This window comes from Anas acuta, chromosome 5 (genome assembly GCF_963932015.1).
Source record: "Anas acuta chromosome 5, bAnaAcu1.1, whole genome shotgun sequence".
Classification (NCBI taxonomy): domain Eukaryota; kingdom Metazoa; phylum Chordata; class Aves; order Anseriformes; family Anatidae; genus Anas; species Anas acuta.
The window spans coordinates 7287483-7306811 of NC_088983.1; the positions used below are offsets into that span (position 1 = coordinate 7287483).

Here is a 19329-nt window from a genome sequence, read left to right on the forward strand (position 1 = left end):
ATTAAATCTAAAGAGACAGGAAGGAGAGAGAGAGGAAGACAAGTAAACTATGAATCCTTTACAAAGCCCTGTTGGAACATCTTCCATCACTTCTTGTAATATTATCTGCAGATCTCTTCTGTGAAAAATAATTTTCATCTAAATACATAGGGCCAGATGGATATGGTAGCTCAGCACCACTTAAGTCACAGGATCATTCAAAAAATATTATTAAAACAGGCCCTTCCCAAGTTATCCAAGGACTGGTTTCTGATTCTGGTGTTTGTTTTAAATGATGTTATGTTTTGCTTGATAATAGAGAATCAAAAGCACAACCAAGTTTCCAGAGCAGCACTGACCATTTATCCAAAATAATGGAAAATTTTCAAAAAATGACAAGAGAGCAAAGGGAAGTCCATCACAATGCTTTTGCTGTCATAGCTCGCTCTGTTTTCCCGGGGACGGCTGATCAAGGGCTGTTCCACTGGAGGTGGAATTTCAATGAAGGACTTAACATTTTAATAAGCAGGGACTGTAAGAAAAACCTTGTGGAAGCAAGGCAGCCACACTGACCATAGTTATGAATTTGCATTCAGGCTGTGCAGGAAAAGTACAATGCAGTCTTTTTGTATTAAAGATGGAAAGCTGGGTACAACAGAGCCATTTTCCTCAGTACGTTTTATACAGTGGAGGCTTTGGCTGTTTTTCACGTTCTGCAAAGTTCGGTCTTGCTGCTCTCAGCAGACGGAGTCCCCATTGCATCCCAGATGCAGGACACGCACATCTGCGTGCAGCCTACAGAGCAGAATCCCCTTTTCTGAAGTGAAAACGAGTCTTCACTTTCTCCAGCACTTCTTACTTGTGAAGGGTTATTCCTGCAGCATTTTATTTCCTTTCCCCTACTTTCCTCAGCCATGTATAAGCTGAGTGACATCTCTTGCACCAGGGTTGATGCCAAGACGGCGCACAAACAAGCCAACGGGATTAGCAGCAACCTTCTTTGTTCATCCTTACGTGCAGCTCGTGAGCTCGCCTTCAGAGCAAGGGCAAACTCAGCCATGGTGATCTGAGAGCTCACAACAACGCCCTGCACTTGGCTGTCACTCGGTGTTGGGTCACACTAGCCATACGCTGCTGGAGAGGTGTTTTCCAGATAGCCACAGAAGGGGTGTCAGCTAATAGCAGGCTGGTACCTAACGAGTGTAAAGCTGCCATAATTTATTAACAGAACTCCCAGCGAGCACTATCTGCTTGTTTGGCTGACCTCGAAGGCTGGTTGAGACTCTGAAAAAGCTTATCGCTCCTTTTTGTATTCAAAGTGGCAGCTCTCAAACCTTCTGTGCAAAGTGTCATTGCTACCCTGAGGACCTCTGAAAGCAGAGCACAACGGCGTACAGAGGGGACACACAAATACACTAATTTCCCGTGGAAGGGTAAAAGTTAACCCTCCTTTCTAGGCTACTATTACCCTTCTGGTTGCATATGTTGTGAATTACAGGCAGTGTCAAGTTCGGACTAGAAGGAGTCTTAACAGCCCCTTCCTGCTTCCAGTCCAGCAACGGGACTTTTCCATTGACTCAGTGGGATTCAGCCCAAGAGAGACATAAGAAATGCTGCAACAGCAACGAACAGAAAGCATAACCTGAGTGATAGGCAGGCAGCTCTGGGTGTGTATGCAGAAGTCACTACTCTGGAAGAGCAGTCAGGATAACAATAGGTTTGGTAGCAAGCTGATGGAATTTCTTTCCATTTTTAAGCTTACACAGCAAGAAAAAAGAAAAAGACAATCTATTTAGACTCTGAATGTGCTTAACAGATTGCCCCACTGTTTGCTGACATTTAGGATTTTCAAGTCTCATGTTGAAGCATGACCTTGGAAGGCCTGGAAGGGAAGGGATCTTTCAGGAACAGACGTCTCTTGAGAGCACAGCTCCTACATGTGGCACTTGTGGAAGAACCAACAGTCTCTCTAGCAGGACAAACTTTTGCAGCTTTTTCTAGCAGCATTGTTATTTAAGACAGCTGTAGTCTGTTCTCAATGAAAAATCTTGGAGATACTGTCACAAACCTTATAGGAACTGTATTCACTAAGTTCTCACTACTGCCAAGAAAAAAAATTAGGTGCACACACGCCACTGGTCCCAGCCTCTGAAATTAAGCGTTCAACTGGTATTTTAATGTCTGTGTTGCCGTTAAAAAAAAAATAGTGCAATTCAAGATTTAGTTAAAAATACATATGTATTTTAGATGACTTATTCAATTTTGGATTCTCCAAGATTTGCTGCACATAAAACGCAGTGAGGCCTATGCAAATCCCACAGATTTCTATGTGTTTTCATGCTTATTCTTGATCTGTCTGGTGTCCGGCTGGTTGAAGATGGGGTTTTACATGAATAGTTGGGGGCAAAATTTGGACTCCAAAGATAGGTTACAAGATAGAATATAGTGTGAGTGGTTGGAAAAAAGTGGGAAAAAAAAAATAACCAATACTTTTTAAATAGTAAAGCAAATACAGCGTTTCAAAGGAGCCTAAGTCACTTATGAATTACAGTTCCTGGAGAGAATTGATGGACATGTAGACTAAAATCATTTAGCTGCCTTTCAAAACCCCACACTAAGACCCTATCCAGCAAAACACTTGAGACAAATAGCTGACTTACAATCCTGAGTGTGCTCTGCCTGCACTCAGGCTCTGCAGGAACAAAAGCATCTGCCCACACACATCCACCCACAAGATTAAGGCCAAAGTGCTTATCAGTGGAACCTTACCAGAATTTTTTTTAGATCTGTTTGCATTAATGTCAACACTGGCTTCTAAGCATTTCCATGATTTGATAGTAAGTGGCATTTGAAGGGACAGAAGATCTTTTTGCAGGCCACACAGCCAGGCGTGCATCCACAAAGGCGGCACCGTAACCACGTGAGAGCAGAGATGCAAGCACTGCATCCATTTTGACAAATGCTCTCTCTTCTTAGTCTTGTGCAAGGAAAGAGCATGCCTGTCAGATATGTTTCGTCGTCTTTTAGCTCTCCTGTCAGCACAAGTGTCAGCTGTTTGCAAGTCCCTGTGTGTAACTAACCTTCCCGTGAGCAGTTTTGAAGTTTATGCGTGCAGAAGCAGTTTGCAGATGAACTCGGTTCAGACAGCAGCTGCAGCCTGTGTCACAGGAGGAGGACATTGTACATCTTCCATCCAGGACCAAAGGATGCTCTGCTTCCTTCTGTGGCCTAGATCAAAGAAACTGTGCTAGCAGCAACACACAACACGATCGCTTTAGACCAGGCTTTAGTGTTTTTTTTTTTTCCTATAATTTTGATGCAGTATTTCCTCTTGTCTAGCTAAAATGTCTATCAATGTTTCCTTTGCTTTTTCTCTAAAGAGTAAGGGAGCTAGTTTCACCTTTCAAATACAACATCTTCTTCTGCACACTTTAGTTTCAAAGGAAATTTCTTCTGAAATTATCTTTCCATTAAAAGCACCTGTTATACAAATCCAGCGTCAAATGCAGGGAAAGATTTTTTCAGCCTTCATCAGCAAAGCAAGTTTTGGCACTCTGGGCACCTCCTCGGCAGGAGGGATGTCAGAAGGCACATTGCCAGGGGTGGGCAGCGTGAGACCGAGCTGTAAGCACATCACCCACCTCCCTGGTGCACACGAGGAAGCCGGGCAATTGTTCAGCGCACTTTGACCGCGAGCTGCATGACAAACAGCAAATCTGACTCATTGTGGATGTGCCTCTGTTACGGAGCACGTCTAATGAGCTGATATTTTATGGGGATTTCCTAAACTCTGTAATATGAGTCCCACAAATCCCCCGGGCTGGAAGTCAGCCTGCTGTTCCCTAAATGTGCAGCACGCAGACAGGTGCGGCACGGTGGACTTGGGCAGGGCTGGTGCTTGCAGAGCACACGGCAGGCAGGATGGAGCACAAAGGGATGTGGTGTGCGAGCAGAGCCCGTTTCTCACCCCAGCCCCATGGCCAGGCTGACTCAGACGAGGATGGGGAGCAGCGTGGGTCAGGGCGGAACGAACCGCACAAGCAAGATTAATGCTGATGAAATGCCCGTGGGGAATTTGACAGGGGAAAATGAGACAGCAGCAACTGAAGAGAAACCTCCCCAGCAGGGATTTATCGGGGTTTTTCCTGGTAATGTTTTGAACTGGGAATAAACCCAGTGGAAGTGTCCCCTCCCCTCCTCTGTGTCCGCATCATGAGAGCAGTCCCTATAAGCAAGGACCCCGGAGCAGTGGTGGGATTGAGGTCAGCCTCTTTCACTGGCTAGCAGAAAGATGACCTTTCAGTCACGATGCAGCAAAATTCCTGGAAGAAAAAATGCCACCGACTCAGAGAAACAATCAGCCTCTGGCCCTGGGCTGCCTCTCGCACAGACACATCACAGCTCCTCTCCGAGCAGCTGCTTTGGATTCCCTGCAAGCACCAGCTACAGTCAGAGGCCAGCAGCACAGTTCAGCTATTAAATGATGCTTTTGAATCTCCATTGACCTGCAGAGCCATGGATCTTTTAATAACTAGATTAGAAACACCTTATCTTTTTACATTAGTCAGGGGAAAAGACATCGCAGTAGAAGTTTACCAGAAATTGTGTGTGTGGAAACCAGCACGAGAATACCTTACCAGCCTGCCCAGACACAGAGACCAGCAGCGGGTTCCTGCTCTCCAGGATGACCTGTGGCAGGATTTTGGGGACAGCAGGAGGTGTAGCAATGTCTCCATATCTATTGCTAGGTGTCATTCCATCCTTCCTAGAGATAACAGGCAGCACTGCCTTGCAGATGTCTCACTGCGTGAGGACTAGGCACAGGATTAAAAACAGATAGCAACGACAGAAGTATGGCAAGTTAAGAGGGAAACAGTTCAAGAATACGTGCCAAGCGTCAGTGTTAGCCATATGAGCCTCAGCAGCGAAGCGTGCCAGTTTGCATCAGACCAGACTCATCACTGCCCAGGCAGTCAAATTGCCAAAAATAGCTGTGTGCATCACAGCTAGCGAGACAGCTCTGTCCATGCCACTCCGTGCCAGGCTGCTGTGTCACATACCTCTGCTATGTACCTGCTGCCTCCATTCATTTTGGGCAGAGGGATTTCCATCACTGCTTACGATCCGTGCTCCATCTGATGGTTTTAAAACAAAGCCACGCAGAGCAGCTATGCCAGTTGGTAGGGGGAAATTCTGCCATGTGAATAGGCTGCAATCTCACCCGTGTCCTGAGCTCTCCATCCCCCTCCAAATTCCAGTTCTGATTGACAATGGATCATGAATCTTTACATATTGTGACAATCACTTAACCAATGACCTTACACGGTCAACTCTAGCTCCAACCTATTTAAGTCAACTCCAAGAATGAAACAACCCAGGAAGCCACTCCCAGACTTGTGTCTCTGAATGCTCAGTCTCCAAGAGGACCAGGAAGCACTTAGATCTTGCTATTTTTATGTTACACTGAAAGAGCTGCCCATTTGTTCTAGCATCCCTGCAAGAACTTTAGCAAAATGAAATTCAACCCTCTCCCTCCAATACAAAGGTATGTTTTTCAAGCCAGAGAAGCCCTGCGCTCCATGAGTACTCTCAGAGTTATTTAATAATGCAGGTATAGCTTCCAGATATTGCAGCTTACTTTTGGCTATGATGATAAATGCTTTGAAAACAACAACAGACAAAGTGGCTGTATGCCAGAGGGGAAAGAAATGAACAGCAAATTTGGTTTGTACAGTGGGAGAGGACAGTAATTGCAGTGCATCTATTGCAGTAAAGATTTAGTACATGCAAGGCATCAAACTGCTAGAAACAGAAGCTGTACAAATATGGGGGGGAGAAAAGGGGGAGACGGGAAGGAGCTTAGGGCTGAAACCACAGTTGTTCAAACAAACTGGATAATTGTGGCCCCATTTCCACACACATGTCCAGGTGCAGACTGATCTCAGCCAGCATCTGTGGAAAATGTCACTTGGCCCAGGAGCAAGCAACACGAAAGCAAATGCTGCACACACACATAGAGCTTGTTGTTGGCAAGCTGCACTAGGAAAGTGTCCTCTGCGGTCTGTGCTGCATGGTGGCCCTCTGGACAAGGATATGTAAACTGTTTCTTGTCCCACAGCACGTAATGTTTGTCACAGCACTGGGTCAGCACGGGTACAGCAGAGCTTGTCTACCCTGCAGCCACCAGGCCACCCCAGTGACAGGTACCACTGCTGGTGCCAGAGGTCTGCAAGCATTTCCCTGAGCAGCACTTGCACAGATTCTGTTTTAATCAAAATATTCAAGAACAGGATGGGATTTTGCTTGTTTTTGCATTGCTGGTGTTGGCATTTAGGAAAACCTTTGTCTTGAGACTTACGCAGTTTCTTCACCGGGCGATGGGGATGCACAGAGTGGATGGGCTGTGATGCTGAGCCTGGAAGAGGTGCAGCACCATCGCTGCCTTCCTGCTGCCCCACGCCATGTGGTTGAGATTGCACAGCCCCGTCCTTGCAGCAACTCCCTGCCTGGTTACATAAAGCCTTCGGCCAAAGTGTAGGCACTATTTCATGCACCGGTTTTGTTCCGTTTTCACTTCGATTGGAGATCTGGATAACCCTGAGATCAGTGAAAAAGACAGACAAAGTGCACTTAGTGAAAGCAGCTGAGTTTATTCTACCTTCTGTGTTTCGTAGGGTGGAAGTCTATCTGGCTTACCCAGCCTCCCTCTGACAGACATCAGGTTGAAACAAGAATAAAAAAATATAGAATGAAAGAAAAAAGGTGTTTTGCTCAAAGCACTAAAAATACCATCAATTAAAACAAAAAATATGCTTTTTAAATTTTCTCTCCACAATGTCTTCAGGTTCTAGGTCAAAGCTCTGCGGTCTACACTTACTTCCCCTTTCCTTCCACTTCGTTCTGCCGCAAGCCATAACGAGCACACAATGTGGTCACTAATTGCAGAGCAGAGTGCCCCACTGCTTCAGAGTGCCAGCAGACAGGCAGACAGACAGACTTACACATCCCAGACAGACAGGGTGCTTCCTTCACCCCATGCAGGCAGTATCATAGAGGGTTTAAAACCAGCATCAGCCCCCCCCCCCCTTGCACTTCCCTCCCAATGTAACTCAGTGGCTGTGTACCTTGCATATGTGGGGTTGCAAGCAGCCACAGGGATATCCTTCATAATGCCAGTCTGTGGCAGCAGCTTCAGAAATCAAGCCCAGGGTTGGTATAGGAGAGCCCTGGCATTGCTGTAGCCCATACAGCTTTGAGCTCCTTCCCTTGTAGCACTCCTAAAGCATTGCTCAGCTCCACAGCCACAGCACAAAGTGGCTGAACCCACCCAAAAGCCTCACGTCCTGCTTTTACCTGCCTTTTCTTACCTGCTTTTATCACGGGGACATTCGGGGGCAGCTGACTGGCTGGGATAACTCAGTGCTCACCCGCTGGCATAAGGAAACAACCCTGCGTGTTTTATTTAACCTGACAGCTTGATTCTTTGTGGATGCACTTTCAGAATGAATTTCTGGAAGTTCATCAGCCACGTTGCTGTGACAGGGCAGGAACCAGGAGAAAAGGTTATCTGATGGTCCAGCCGAGAGGGTTGGGTGTGGGATGTTACAGCCCTGGATGGAGGCTCAGGAGACAGCCGCTGTGCACCCACAGCAGCCACGGGCTGCCCGCTGTGGCCCTGAGGAGCTGCATCACCCCTGGGCACCTTGCTTCCCTTCCTGTGAAACAGGAAATTTTCCTTCTCCACCTTCATTGTTAGCGTGTTTGCTCTGCAGAGCCAGGCTGGTCTCTGCCCGTGTTTGCACAGGCCTGATACAATGGAGTCATGATCCAAGGTGTTGCCGTCATAAAAATAGAAACAGAGAACAATGTCTTCCTTAAAAACAAGGCTTTTAAATCTATTCACCGTGCTAGCCAGCGACTCAAATCAAAGGCACAAATTGTATCATGCTTGGTAATAATTTGCAGAAAGTAGCTATGGATTTTCTACCTGGATTAATTTCCCCTTTATTTGTAACACATTGCAATGTGATTTTTCTTCAAAGTCCCTTTTTTTTTTTTGTGAAGTCAGATCTGATCCCCATTAGTGTCGCTTTCATGTAACTGAAGAAGTGTGTCGACATTTTCCAATACAGATTAAAGCCCCAGAAAACAAGGCAGGGGGTGGTGGGGTGGTGTGAACTGCTTGGCTCTCAGGAGAGCAGTGTGAAATAGAAAAAAAACTGCCAGGCATTATGCTGAAAACTATCTTTCAGAATGCCTGTTTTAAGAGCTCTCTATTTCAGTCAATTATTGAGAAAATACAGCCTTAAATAATGGTGGATGGAAAATAAATAATATTTCTGCCAGATGAAAGAATAATTTGCAGAGAAGCCAATTTCATATTGGCTAATATTTTGATTTTTTTTTTTAATTGAGGTATATGCTGCTATGCCGTGTTTTGCTGACGAGGTTCTTTTCTTGTGTAAGGGAACAAAGGGGATGTTATAAAAATAATCATTTCATCATAAATTTCTGCTCTTCTGAGACTAAAGTGACCATTGCTTCTTAAAATAAAGTCTTTTAAGAGCAATTTACATAAAAATATACACTGCTTGTTTCAAAATTCATTCAGTTATTTTTCCAAGCAGGAGACATTATGATTGATGTTCCTCCCAGCTAGAAGTCATTCCTCTGAGCTCAGCAGAGCTGCCTCTGCTGTTCATGAGGTAGAAGAAAAGGTGAATGAAGCCTAATAATTTTTTTTCAAGAGTAAATACAGTCTAAGTGGAGTCACAGCCAACAGGGAGTGCAAGATATTCCTGGAAACTTAGTCGAATTGCAACGTATGACCTGATTCAAAAATAGCATTCAGGCGTGGAATGATTAACGGAAAGGTTAGGTGCATTAATTCTAACCTAAGAGTTAGCAGTTTAAAGAGCAGAAACCCAGTACAAATTCCTCTCTTGAAAGGGCCACACATTTCAGAATTAATTTTCAGTGTAAAACAGGATGAGAGGTTAAAAATTATAAAACGTGCTAAGAGCAAACCTTCTGCAAATAAATAAGTAAGCAAGAGGATCTGCTGGAAAAGCTGAGCTCTTTCATTTCAAGACTTTTAAATCAAAGGGGTGCTCACACCAATTTGCATCAGCCTTATTTTTAATGGGTTTGCAACAACCTGCAAAATTTTGACTCAATATTTCTAGCTGAAAAATCCTGTCCAGCCCTATGCAGGAATTTAGATTTTTTTTTTTTTTTCTGTTCAAAGAACAAAATCCTCAGGCCCTTCAGATCCCCTTCTGCACATCCAGTGCTGGGCTGCAGCCACTACACAGCTGGGTCCTGCAAGACCCAGCCTGCACTGAAAAGGCCACCAAACATCCCACAGACATGCGAGGGTGGGAAGTACCCTTCTGAGGTTATGGGGGCTGGATCTCATTCTGTTCCACGTTCTGCTTCATATGAGTGCAATCACACTCGAATAAAGGCTAAGGACCTCATAGGCTCAGGTTTGCACTCACCTTCTCTCATGTATGCACACACAAACACGCAGAGGGTTAAGACCAGGCATTTCATCCATCTGCATCTGTTGTTTTTCCAACATGACAATCAGTTCATTGTCCGCAGCGGCTGCCACACTGAGAAGAAAGTGGAAGACATCTCAGCAGGATATAGAGAAAGCATTACCAATGTTTAAAACCTCCATGCTAGCCAAGGGAGAGCAGGAAAAAAAAAAAAAAAAAAAAAAAAAACAGAAAAAAAAAAACTTCTAACTTCAGGTTTTCCTATCATAAAGTTTAAATATTTCCAAGATTTCTGCTTATGGTGTTTAACATTTCTGCTTCCTCAGTCATGTGTGTTTAGAACTTCTGGACAAATGTTTGGCTGATCTTAGCAAGCTGCAGGCAAACAGCAGCTGAAGTTTGGTACCTGAAGCTAAGCACAATTTTTGTTTCCCAACCTTGTTGCTGGGAATACAAAGCAGCAATTTTGTCATGGCCCTCCAAAGTCCCAGAATTAGGTACTTGATTTTCAAGCACCAGAGATGCTGTTTTTAATTATGCTGCCATAACCTGGATTGATGCCTGAGGCACCTCTTTGCTCGCTGAGCAGAACAGGTCTGATGGTGGGGGACTTGCTCAAACGCACGTGGCGATGCCTTGGGGACATCCATGTGGCTCTGTGCCCAAATTCAGCATCCGAACACACCTCAGCCCATCACAACCCACATCTTTGCATCAGGTACTGCAGCCAGCTCAAGGCAGATCTGCTCAGCTTCCCTGGCACCTGCATGTAAGCAACAGGAGACCCAGGCTCTCTGCACAGACACCAGCCAAGCTGGTGATTGCTTCCCGGTTTGTATTCCTGCACGTCAGTTATATTTCCCCTGATATCAGGCTGTTCTGGGAAATACAGCTCCATGCACTTCATTCCTTGGCTGTTCTACCACAATTACTAATGCTGATTAATTTGGGGTGGCCCTGAGAACCAGCTTGGCCAGCACACACCAAGATGCTCCTTGGCCATTCTTAACCAGGAACTCTTCAGCACTCCTAGAAATGAAAGATCCCCAACTTGTCAGCCTCAGTCCTCAAAGAATGCAACCCACTGGTGAGGATTAAAATGCCTTTGCTGAAGTCCCTCTTAGCAAGCACCTGGGATCTCTGGATTTTGTGCCCTTCCATCAGCATTAGCTCAGCTCCTGCTGCCATCTAGCAGAGACAATGGCAGATCGTCACTGTTTTTAGGGAGACAGCAGTGTCTAACAGATGATGCTATTAGCGAGCTTTGTCTCTCCAGACTGCTTTTCTCTCCCTCTCAGGCACAATAAATAAATAAATCTGGCTCTGACCCTCGAGCAGTGCAAGGAGAGAAGAAGTAGAGAGCTGCCTTGATTCCACCAACCGTGCAGACAGTCTCTGGAATTATTTTGTGAAACAACCTGTGAATTGCCTGCGCACATTTCAGTGAGCTTTGTCTCATTTTGCCACTAATCTTCCATTTATTCCAATGCGATTTATCAAGTCTCATGTTCCCTTGATAACCAGATACTTGTCATAACTTTGGAGATAGTCTTTTCCCCAGCACTCAATTGCAGTTAGAGAAATGACTTTTGCCATGCACGGACAGGAGAGAGGAACTCAGCAAACACTCAAACACTCCCTTTGTTCCCACCTTCTCTCTCTGGAGAAAAATTCACACTCCTTGCTCTACTTACCATGCTCTCAGCATCACTGTTAAGAGACTCCAAATACATCCGTTGCAGAATTAGGTTTCAATAAAGAGCTGATTTAAAGAGCCTTGACTGACTTCATCTGTGTTAAAATAAATGAAAATGCCATGGCATCTGGTCTTCTGCAAGACAGGTCAGCACAGACAGCTAGAATACTAATAAGATTGTTCCAATTATCAGTAACTCTTAATTATCTCAGAGCTCTACTACAATAGCCTCTGCTATTGACTTGAGCCATAACCCCAGCTCCAGCAAAACATGTATTCCTAGACACAGTGCTATGGTAATGGAAACTTTAAAAATATTTCATAGAGCTAAAAATACAGATATAGATAATAATCTACATTCTGCCTTTCATTTTTTGGATAGGCTCACACTGCAGTCACAGCCAAAGTTTTGTTCTTTTACTCGTCTCAATGCCACAAAAACCGCATGATATCATGAAGGGCACTTCCCCTCCATCAGGGTTACGACGACATCTAGTATTCTTCATTGTTTAGGAGTGATCATAGTATTTTTAATAATATGTTCAGGTTCTTTCTATTTATACTACTTAATGCTACATTGTTCCTCTGTCTAACATTTGCTTGGATTTAGAGCTATTACTTTCAGTAAAGAGTAAAAAGACCCTTAACTACAGTATCACCGAAGTGCACACAACAAAGTCTGCTTGCCTGCAAATTTAGTGCATTAAGTAATAACTTAAGCACTTATTACTAGTTCACAACTCAGGAGCAGAACTGCCTTCCATGTGGACAGCTGATGATGCACAGGGAGCTGAACTACTCAGGAAGCACCTATCAGTCTGCTGCAGTGCAGAGCCCTATATTTAGACAGAATGAAACCTAACAAAACACTCTCAGACACGATGTCAGTTGTTCCTCAGTTCCCAAAGCACTACAATCATGGTAGTCGTTTCCATCTAACACAGCTTTGCACAACACTGAGGTCCCAACAGCTCCCTCAGGACTGTATTACTGGAGGAACTGGGCACAGCTTTTCTTGCAGAGACTCCAAAGCCCCTTGGATTCTGCTATTGGCAAAGATGAATTTGTTCAAAGATTGATTAGCAGAGCAATAACTTACTGAGAAGCAGGGGAAATCCTCCAGTGCTGATTTTACAAACAATGAGGTCAATGATTCCAATAAATCAACTTCATTCATGCTGTCTATAAATAAGTAATGTCCCAGACTGGGAAGAAGCTGGCTCATGTTTTAGTGTTGTGCTTGTTCTGAAAGCGTCGGGAACTTCCATTTTCTTTCAACCATTTCTGGACCAGAAACACTCTGCTTGATCTTCCTAATCCACTTCCACTGCTTTTGTGTTCTTTGTCATGTAGGTTGGCTAACGCTGAAATCTATCTTCTCAATGCACTTTGGAAGATTTGCAGCACCTCATATCAGCTGTTTGAATTCATTCTATGATTCTATGATTCTTAATAAAAGTGATTGGTGGACCGGTACCTCTCTTCTGTTAGCTGCCTCTGCACAGCAAATACACAGCTGTGGAGAGCTGTGTGCACATTATTAATCTATGGCCTCTTTCTTCGCAAAATGATAAAACAAAAACAACAAAATGAAGTAAATCATAAATCTTTTCGTGGGATGGCTCTGTATGGATGAATCCATTCCTGTTGCAGAATGGGACAATAGAGCTGTTACTCGGTGCTGGACTGCTTTCCCAGTGCAGCTGCAATGGAGGTCAGGGTTGGGCATTTTCCCACTAATTCTACTGGAGTCCTAAAACTGATGCAGACGGCATTCGAGGAGAGGGGATGCTTGTTGCACATGTCCTTCTGCCTGTCTTTGCTCAACCCTAAGCACAGGGGAGATGAGACAAATTAGAGCCCAAGGGGAAGAGCAATCCCTAGAGGCAGTTTAGAGTGCCTGGAAAGGGAACTTTGAAAAATGTTTAGATATTGCATCTCAGATGCTTCCAGAAGAACCTGAAACATCCTGCTGACAAAGCTTGTCTCTGCATAGTGAAACCCAGACTTTCAAAAATCTGTAACACTGACTTCCATACCACTAGAACTTTGAAGGACTCCACATGGCTATTTGCCTCCCACCTTGTGAAGCTTCAGAGGGCATTTGAGTCATAGTCTCCAGGTTTTCCATGCAATTGCAGACTTAAAAATACTAAATAGTAATAAAAATACTAAATACTGAAAAGCCAGGAATGACTTGACTTTGGCCTTAAGAAAAGAAAAAAGAAAAAAAAACTACTGCAAGACTCATTAAATAATGAGAAAATGAGAACAATCAACCAATGCAAGCTTTATGTCAGCAGTTGAGGAATGACAGGTAGAAATGGGAAAGTCATGTTACTGCTGGCTAGATTGTTAGTAAAACTATTGCTAGACCACACTGTCTCATCCTAGTGACTGCTTGAAAAAAAAGTATTTGGAATAGAGCTACAGGAATGATCTAAGAACAAGAAAATATGCCTTGTAGGAAGACACTAGATAAGCTATTTAGAGCAGAAAAAATGATTCTATGAATCCTATCTGGCTTTAAAATCACTAAATGTCTATGGCCTACAGACAAAGCGAATTCTTCATCACCTCATTAGACCAAGAGCTCCACTGAGTAAAATCAGCTGAATCCTGGCCCTGGAGGCCTCTCTGTGCTCCCACCTCGGGGAGCAGACTGGAAATGTTTTTCAGATATTGTAAATATCAGATGGGCACACATATTTGCTCAGCAGAACATAGATCTCATCCATTGACGAGGTGACAGCAAATGGTGAGGTTTACTCAGAGCCCTTCTTTTGAAAAATGCTGGCTAGCAAAGGCCTGTACAAGCCGGTAGTAGATGATTACAGGAGTAATTAAAGAAAGGCATTTAGTACAATTTACATCTAAAGTACAGTATTTAGGCCAATTACAGGGCAAAACAACATGCTTTTGGCTTTCCTTTCAGAAAGAATATACTCAAGTTGCAGAATAAGTTTGAGTAGAAATCAGTTTTCCCGTAATCAGATCTTGTTTGTCACAAAGGAGGAAATTAGGGAACATGCCATGAGCAACGTGTGACTTGATTTCCCGGAGACAATGCACACATGTGGGAGCAGAGAATGACCCAGGCTTGAGTCATGGGGCACTTGCAGGCCCAGGGTGAGCCAGGGGTCTTGTAACACTGCTTCTCATCTGCCCTGAGTGTGTTCATAGAATCACAGAAGGGTTTGGGTTGGAAGAGACCTAAAAGATCACATAGTTCTAACCCACCTGCCATGGGCAGGGACACCTCCCACTAGACCACATTGCTCAAAGCCCCATCCAGTCTGACCTTGAACACTTCCAAGGATGGGGCATCCACAGCTTCTCTGGGCAGCCTGTGCCACAGCCTCACCACCCTCACAGTAAAGAATTTCTTACTAATATCTGATCTAATCTACTATTTTTTATTTTAAAAGCATTACTCCTTGATTCATGAATGCACTTGACACACTACCCACAATGACTTCGTATTCTTGTTGAATATCTAAAATGCTATTTTTTAAAGCCTGGAACATGTAGCCCCAGTGGCTACTTAGCTGTGGGAAACAAAGGGAATTAGAGACCTAAACGTCTTTGAGGCATGTTTGGGTTTCGAACCCTAAGTGGAGCATAAAAGATCCTCACATTTCAGCCATAAAGACCCCAATTTAGGGATTATGAATTAAAATAAGAAGACAACTTACAAAGAAGTTTGGTTTACAGTAGCATTCTGAAACTGGGCACAAGCTGAAGTTGACAGTATTGTTTCCTCTTGAGCAAGGCCTCCATGAACAAGGGCCTTTGGAAGTGAAAGGAAATCTGTAAGGCATACATTGTGAAGACATCTCTATCCAGAAATGAAAATTTTGGTCAAGAGTTTACCCATCCCTTAAAACAGTAAGAACTCAAAACTTCCATCTAAATTCTACTGCAGCTGACAAAAACCTGCACTTCTGCTCTTCCATCTTATTGATTTTTACCCTCTTCCCCAGCTGGAAAAAAACACTGGGGCTTTCAGCAGGTCAACCTGAATTGTAGTTGTTATACTGATGTCCATTAGTCTATGTAAAGTAACATGCATCTGGTACGTATGATCACAGTAAACAGAAAAATACACAAATTTAAATGTCAAAGCTTGAAAGCAAGGGCATAAGGTGGCTCCTATGACCATTCAAGGCTTGACAGAATAATTTGCCCCAAAAAATGAGAAAGTCTTTCCATCCAGGCAGGTACTGCTGTCTCTGCTTGCTGTCAGGCTCCTGGCATCTGTCTCCAAAGCAGCTGGACCTTAATTTGTTGGCAGTAAGGCACTAGAATAAATAGATGACTTCTCCCATGTGCTATCACATTAGACATTGCCTAAACTATGGCATATATGCTGACTACTGGTTTCACAACCCTTCGATTCTGCAAGCATTTCAAAGGCATGGAAAAATTCCTCGTGATGTGCATGTCCACTTCCCTGTACCTATACAAAGGGCATCTGAACTACTGTATCCTAGTTTGGTGTCATACCAGAGACTTACTTGTTGCTTCATGCCATTAATCAAGCAGAAGAGATTCTGGAAGGGTTGCAGACCATTTACATCAGCGCAGACCATGAGCATTGCTGAAGGGTTCTTCCAAAGGCATGATTCAGTCCCACAAAGTAGCAAGAGCTTTGCTGCAAGGAAATGAAACACAACAGGGAAAGAGCTTGGTAAAGACTGACCATTGACAGGTGAATCTGGAGAAACACAGGCCACAAGAACATTGAAAAAGAGGGTCAGATTATCCCCAAACAGATCATTTACTTAAAAACAGAGCTTCCAAGCTCAGACCAGTTCGGTGTCCACACACCAGACCCAGCCCAGCAACTCCATCTAGCACTACCTTTCTGCTGTGGCCTCCAAGCAGGACAGCCTGTTTAGGCCCATTAGCAAAACAAACAAACCAAAACAAAAACAAACAAACAAACAAAAAAACAAAACAGGTACAGACCTGCAACAAAGCCCTGGAGGTGACCCAAAATTGCCACTCAAACTCTAGCAAGCAATACCTAGCCAAGTTATGATTCAACAAACATTTTTAAAGCATTGTTTTGCCCATCCTGCACTTGGTTAAAACCACCAAGTGAAAGGAGGAAAATGTCTGCACTGTTGTGTAGTCTGACGCCACACAAACTGGAGCTAAAGCAGAACCAGGGCTGCAGAAGTATTTGGCCATGTTTTATTGCTGACCCCGCTGTACTTGCTGTTAAAGGCCATGCCATTTAAGTGCAATACAACCAAAATGCTGTAAGATTGTCTTCCAGGTTTGTAATCCTAATAATACACACTCTGATTCACCAATCTGTTTAAATCAGAACAGCCGGTAAATGGCGAGAAGAGTTCATATTTATCGGGTTACTCCAAGACTACTCATAAAACTTAGATCACAAGCCTGTAAATGAGCCCATGTTACCCCCATGACCGCAAAAGAATTCACTGTTGGCTTCCTATAGGCCTGGCCACTGGAGAACAGGAAACGATAGTGACAGGGTAAGTAAGAGTAAACCAAGATAAAGCCAAAAGCAAGACCTACGGATCTAGCAGAAAAATCTCAGCTAATAAATATGACCTACCGAGTGGACATGCTGAATGGTCTTCTGCCTGACAAAGACAGACAGATAAACTTTTAGTATAAAAATACCATGATGCTTTCACAGGCAAAACCCATTTATTTTGGCATTTGTTTTGCTGTGGTAGAAATTTCAGCACTAATACATTAATCTAGACAACACTGTTGCAAGAGCCAGAAATTACTTGAATTGTCAGTGTGGACCATTTGGTCCCCTCTGCATTTGGAGCCAGGGATCCAAATACAGTAGTTTGCTGTTGCTGAAGTTATGATAGCAAAACTGTTCTGCTGGGGTCGTAGCTGTGAACTTAGAGAGGTGATGTGCATAGGTGGGATATCCTCCAGTGATGAGATAGATTAGAACAAGGAACAAGAAAAAAATACAAAGATAAATGGGGAAAAAAAGAAAAAGAAATGTGTGGTGCCATCTAGAAATTCACAGCAGGATGCTCTAAGGAGAATTAAAAGTGATGTGCAAGCTGGGTAGACCTGTGGTGTATTTTTCTGAAATTTCTTAGCCTTTGTGTAGGTGAAGAGTAGTGGTAGGACACCACTGACCTCTTAATTCCACCTCAGCCATTCCAGAATACCACCAAGAGCCAAACTGAGGTGTGCAAACTATCAGCAACTGTTCAGTGTGACTCCACAGACCCACTGTGAAATATTCACCATGATTTCATGGACCACAGAGCACAGAAAATAACCTAGGAACCGTTGCAGCACATCCTTATGGATATGCCACGTATCAGAGATGTCCTGGACTGCTATCCAAAGGGTTAGTCTCCAAGCCATACCAACTCCCGCAGCAAGGGAGCAATTTGCATCTGCACTGGGGCTTTTTGCCAACGTAGCTCTGTTGGTCAGAAGGCACCAAGAGATGGGCCAGCAAAACTTCACATCAGCCTGAGTGAATTTCAGTGTAACTTCTCAGTGTTTAAAACACTGAAGATCTGAGTTGATCTTCTGCAAGCAGAACCCAGCTCACTCTGCCTACGTTCAGGGTTAGCCAGCATCAGAAACAAAGCTGGTAAGGTTAGGCCACCTGCACCTCCACACAGCTGCCACATGAACGTGGAGGTGGGCTTTGGAACATGGAGGTGCTTTGGAGGTGGTCTGCAGACTCCATACAAATTCAACCAAGGACTGACAGTGCGACTGACGCTCACTTGCAGTCCTAAACACCACCAAAAATTACAACCCTGGGCTCTTCCACCCATGGCATGGACCTCATGCCCTCATGTATTTGTGGTAGCTCCATGGTCAACACCTAGCCCAGTTTCAAGTTCCCAATAGGAGTTGCACTGCATACAAGCAACCTCCCAAAGCAAGGAGCTGAAGGAGAATACTTGGACCCTTTTCTATCTTCTCTTTCTCCTCTTTCCAATTACAAGGCAGACCCCATAGTGGCCTGTTGTGCTCTCCTCAGCAAGTCTGGTCCTTGCTGAGCCTTTGTACATTCAGGATGTCAGTTTTGCTCTGTATATGTGCTTGCAAAATTACCGCATCGCTTTGCAAGCAAGTAAAGCTGCTGAATAATCGGTCTGTCCGACACACACTGACAGAGACTTCAAGTCTAGGAGATTTCAAGCAGGACTTTGTTTGCCAGTCTAGGAGCTATTACATTCTAAAAACTGGTAGGTGCTTTTCTCTTACAAAGCTCTCACCACTTAAAAAAATAATAATAATTAAAAAAAAAAATCTGACATTTTCAAACCTCCTCTTCGGCAAAAGTAACTATAAACCTTTCCCAGCCCTCATTAAGTTGTGATCAGACAATGGTGCCAGTCTTGGCCTCCCCTAAGTCGTAACTCTATGTTCCTCATGCTTTAAAACAAGTAACAGTCCATGGGCTGTGAGAGTAACGTTATTTTGAGCAACTTTCCTAATGAATGTTTAACATCTTCCACTGGTTAATGGGTGGAACCAGATTCCCCCCTTCTTTCCTGTTGAGTAGTAACGACTTAAGGAGATTCACTGGTTAACTAAATGTCATCAATACATATCATACCCATGACACAAAATAACCCTGATTACAGAGATCAGCTAATAACAGGGTTCATTCAGAAGCGATAACAAAACATTTTCATCCATGCTGATGGGCTCAGAATGAAGTCCAACATGATTTCAGCTGAAGGAGTAAACATCCTGAGGGTGATCACTAAACCAAGCCATGCTTCTCTTCAACTGCAACAGAATCTGTTCAACATCCCTGCAAGCATTAGTGCTCCTCTTCCTCTCTGTCCTTCAAAGCATCCATCACACATCTCCATGTTAAGCACTAACATTTTACCTGTAATTGCATGACACAGGACAGGCATTGCACCTCCAAAACCAACTGAGCATCACCCCTTTCTGAATGCTTCACTGTGTCACAGCCTGGAATAAACAAAAGAATAAAAACCACTTTGAACAAACCATTACAAACCTACCAAACACATAGCAGTAAGGTGAATCCTTTGCTTTTAAGTCCTAGCACCATGGGGGCATCATCTGGTGGCTGCAGACACAGCAGCAAATAATTTTGCAGAAGCATTTGCTTTAGTTGTGACTTTAGGTGCCCTT

At 43.9% G+C, this 19329-nt stretch overlaps 1 protein-coding gene across 1 annotated transcript in view; it reads left to right on the forward strand.

Moving 5' to 3' along the window:
* The window catches only part of RHOJ (ras homolog family member J), a 54689-nt gene that overhangs the window by 21719 nt on the left and 13641 nt on the right, over positions 1-19329 (forward strand). The window lies entirely within an intron of this gene.